We start from the raw sequence: 5,000 nt of genomic DNA on the forward strand, positions 1-5,000 counted from the left end.
GAGCATCTAGAATTACATACACTATAGATATAATATATAGTAATAATATAATGCAGTTAGTAATATAATATGAAAGCCATTGGGCACAGACCTGCACAGCAGAATATATCACATAGAATTACATACACTATAGATCAGTGTTTCTCAAACTTTTTCAGACCGAGGACCACTTTGTTCCACCCCAAAAATTATCGGGGACCACCTGTCAACTGAATTGGCAGTTGATGGATGCTAATTTGACACTGCTGATTTGTATGCAGATCACTTACTTTTTATTCACATTATAAGCCTGTCTTATTGTGCTGAAAACATGAAAATGTTACAAATATAGCCTACTGCTAGCTTATGTTGGAAAAGTAGAAATCCCCTCGCGGACCACCTGAGCTCTGTCACGGACCACTAGTGGTCCCCGGACCACACTTTGAGAATCACTGCTATAGATATAATAAGAGGCCACACACTCAGACCTGCACAGCAGAATAGAGCATCTTACATACACTACAGATGCTATACACTGTGTGCCGAATTATTAGGCAAACATGTTTTTTGACCATATTGTCCATTATATGCATATTTTCCGCCACCAACCTCTATGGACATGAACACCTATTGGATTTAAGCATTCCAGGTCATGCATATTGGTATAATAAGAGACAGTGTGATCAGAGGGGCCCAATACCCTATATCAGGGCAAAATTAGTGTGCATAATTATTAGGCAACTTTGTTTTCCTCTGGGAAAATAGGCCACAAAGGAGATCTAACAAACTCTGAAAAGTCTGTAAACAATTTTGAAGTCTTCCAGAGGGATGTGGCTCTCTTGAAATTGCCCAGATATTGGTCATATCCGTCTAATGCACCGTTATGAAGTCATCAGTGTCACATGCATTGTGCTCACAAAGTAACTGCCGGATTGAGAAGAATTGAAGGTCAAATTATCACAAAATGATTACCCTGCAGCAGGGCCGCGTTATCCTATGGTGCAACCGGTGCTGCAGCACCGGGCCCCGCCACTAGAGGGGGCCCCGGGCGTCGTGAGATCAGAAAGATTGGAAAATATGAAACGATATTTTGAGACAATCAATTGTACTTTTGACGCATTTCGCCATCCGTAGGCAAGCAGAGGCGCATATGCATATCTTGTCACTAGGCTAGACAGGCAGCTAGGGCCCCCCAAGACTGTAGCTGGAGAACAGTAGTGGCGATTTGTTACAAGTGTTCTTTCTTTTTAATTTTCGCTTGGCCCCCCTACTGAGCCTAGAATCGCCTCTGCATGCACGCAGGAATCGGAGGTCGGAACTTATCATTTCAGTCAGATGCTTCTGGTTGTGTGCCACCAGTGAAAACGGTGGTCAATAATTTTATAGTTTGATGATGGGCTACTGTCTAAAAAAGATGTGAAACTCGGCGTCAGCACTTGCTTCAGATTGTACGGATAAACTTCAGCCTGGCATGGATTAACGCATTGAAGAGAAGGTTGGCAACGTTATCCATTTTTGTAATGTCAGTGTTATAATCGCCTTTTGTAATAATTGTTGCATAGCGATCATGGACTTGTGCAATCATGTAGGCCTAAGCTAAGCAAACAGAGCACAGCACACCAACCTAACTTTATCTTATTCTATTGTTAAAACATGGGGAAATAAATCACGCACCCAACTGCATTCGCGAAACAAAAGTCTTGCATGGCGCGGCGAGGACCACTTCTGAGGTGTTTTTTAAAAAGTGTTCACAATAATGCTACGTAGCAAGTGCACCAACCAGCACTCAAAGATCTGACAGGCTGACAACAACAGGGCAATCCAATCTAGCAAACACTAAAATGATATAGGCTAGTCACATTTTTCTAAAGCAATGTTATGGCCATTTCCCTAAAGCACTGTAATAGGTCTAATGTCGATGCTCTGTCAGCGTATATCTTTGCGTTCGGCTTTGTGTTCAGTTAAAACATGCCTGGGTACCACTCGCGGATTGTTCAGTTAGCAAGTGGCTCTTAACTGGGAGGGGAAAAAAACTTGCGTGATACATCCACATCCACATCTTAACATTTGGCCTACGAGTTTGCACTGTAATCTACTGTAATGATTGCACACTATTGCGTTGTAATGCACCATCTAGATGAAAACCGCTGACTTCTTAAGCCTATATGGTACATTTTGAGGGGATTTCGTGACAACTTCACTTTGCTGTGTTTCGCTGCTAAGGGGATTCCCCTACCTCGCGTCAAGCGACAGCTGAGTAGGTATACTTTCCTTTGACAGACAGCCAGTCTTTCCAAGGCCATTGGAAGTTACATTAATTAACACGTGTTTCCCACAACGAGTTCGATTCGACAAATTGGTCGGCAGCAACGTAGCAAAAATAAGAGACTTTTGGTTGTGCTTCTGTTTGGTAGTTCTAGCTGAGCCGACGTTTACTCTGCTAAACGGTAGTGCACAGAATCTCCTCCCTGTCAGCTGGCTAGCCTTCCAATGGCTTGCGTTGCGACTGGTGAACTCAGCAGGGGGTTCCGCGCACCCTTTTTTGTGTTGGAGTAGAACGTGTTGCCTGCGTTGTTTCATGCGTTTTAAATAGGCTATGGCTCATTATAATGTGGTGTAGGGGCCCCGGATTGCGTCTGCACCGGGCCCCGGCGAGGGCTAACGCGGCCCTGCCCTGCAGTGCTGTTATATCCCAGAACTGAAACCTACACCGTGTGTCCACAAAAACATTGTATTCAGCACTCAGAGACATGACCAAGGTAAAACAGGTTGAAACCTGAAGACCACTCAACAAGAAATGCAGTTAAGACTGGGTCAAGAAAGGTCTTTAGACAATTTTGTCAATGGTTTTATGAACTTGTGAAAGTGACTATTAATGTACCAGATCGATGAGCCCATGGCTAGATCGGTAATGTGCACACTCAGATGAGTTCCTGAGTTCTACTCAAATGCCAGCAGAATACTGCATAAATACCATTGTCTTCTTGAAAGTTGCAAACTTTTCCCTCACAGATCCAGCTATGGGCTCATCCACCCTGTCTGTCAATAGTCCCTTTCACCAGTCCATAATACCTTTAAAAACTCTGTCCTAGGGTATTTCTTGACCCAGTCTTGACTTAATTAACTTGTTAAATGGTTGTCTGGTGTCATCCCTTCTTACCTTTGCTATGTCTCTGAGTGCTCAACAACCTGTTCTTCTGGACACCTGATGTAAGTTTGCATTCTGGAATATGATAGCACTGCAGGGTAATAATTTTCTTAAATTCTTCACATTTTTGGTAGTGACATTTCATGTGAGACTGATGACTTTGCAACGGTGCATTTGATACTTCTGTGCTAACGTTACCAACGTCTTGCCAATTTCAAGAGAGCCACATCCCTCTGGAAGACTTCAAAATTGTTTATAGACTTTTCAGAGTTTGTTAGATCTATTTTGTGGCCCATTTTCCCAGGAGAAAGCAAAGTTGCCTAATAATTATGCACACCGGATATTGGGTGTTGGGCTCCTTTGATCACACCCCCATCTTATTATACACATATGCAGGTTTAATCCAATAGGTTTTCATGTTCATAAAGGTTGGTGGCAGAAAATATGCATAAAATGGACAATATAGTCAAAAAACATGTTTGCCTAATAATTCGGCACACAGTGTAGATATAACATATATGAATCAATTATAATAATATACTAATTATACTGTAATATAATATACTAAATACTAATAATATAATATACTGTAGTTAGTGATATAATATGATAGCCATTGGGCTGGCTGAAGGAGCTCCACGCCACACGCACAGACTTGCACAGCAGAATATATCACATAGAATTACACACACTATAGAGTAGATATAATAAGAGTATAAACATTAGTGATAGAGTTAGTGATATAATATGAAAGCCATCAGGGTGGCTGCAGGAACTCCATGTCACTTGCACAAACCTGTATAAAATAATATTAGGTATAAGGTAATAATTAATATAATATATGTAAGTATATCAAATAGAGATATAACCTAAAGGTGCGTACAGATCTGGAGATACAAATATATAATGTACTTTCTGTATAATATAATATATAGAATATAATAGACTCTATAGATATAATATAACATTTCTATCTAGATATAATATAAAGCCATTGAGTGGAGCAGTGTTCACGCTAGAATTCTTACTGGGCGGACAAGTGGCCGGCTGCATTGTAGAATACCGGACATTTAGAATATCTAACGGACCTTCCCTCATATAGCCAAACACACACTCCCTAATGGGTCAAAGTGGGTAGTAAATTGGTCTTTTCTACCAGCAAAACTTAAATTTCACTAGCATTTGGCCAGTTGACTGGTGTTAAAAAGCCAGCTGCTTGTATGCACGGGGAGCAAACGCGCGCTCTCTTTCACACACCCGAGAGCTCGAACGAACTGAAAGGGGGAAAAAGCAGCCAGCCAAAGTGCTGCGCGCATGCCTATCTAGCCAAGTTATCGACTGAAAACATTGTGTTTTATTAGCAAACCCGAAGAGGTTTCCCTACTCAAATTGGGTAACAATGTGATGACTGTTAAATGGTTGTGCAGTAACGGTAACTACTGAAATTTAGCTACTGAAATTTGAACTGTGTTGCGTTGTGTTCCTGCGCTCTCAAAAGTAATGGAATTGACACGTTCCGTACGATGCTCTATATATGTGGGCGTGTGAGTTAGGCTACATCCACTAGTCATTTTGGCCGGTGATGAAAAAAGTGATAAAGCTCTGCATGCATGGGGGACTTCTCATGAGCACATCGTTCTCTGAAATGTTTAATTTGACCCTTGACTGTAGCCTATGCGAGGAGATCCACCACCATTTTTCAGCAGAGGTAAAAGTGAAAGTGATTCGATGCTGCGATGCTACGCATGACATCGCATTGAGTCCCAGGGTTGACTTCGCAACTGGGCATGAAACGGTTTTGCAAGTGCAGTGCCCTTTGTGTTCACTGATAAAATACAAAAAAACTGAATTGTTCCTCGACATCAGCCAGCGT

General features: G+C 41.7%; 1 protein-coding gene across 1 annotated transcript in view; it reads right to left on the reverse strand.

The window, feature by feature from the left end:
* The window catches only part of ush2a (Usher syndrome 2A (autosomal recessive, mild)), a 582,756-nt gene that overhangs the window by 174,477 nt on the left and 403,279 nt on the right, over positions 1-5,000 (reverse strand). The window lies entirely within an intron of this gene.

The sequence above is a fragment of the Engraulis encrasicolus genome, chromosome 19 (assembly GCF_034702125.1).
Source record: "Engraulis encrasicolus isolate BLACKSEA-1 chromosome 19, IST_EnEncr_1.0, whole genome shotgun sequence".
Taxonomy (NCBI): domain Eukaryota; kingdom Metazoa; phylum Chordata; class Actinopteri; order Clupeiformes; family Engraulidae; genus Engraulis; species Engraulis encrasicolus.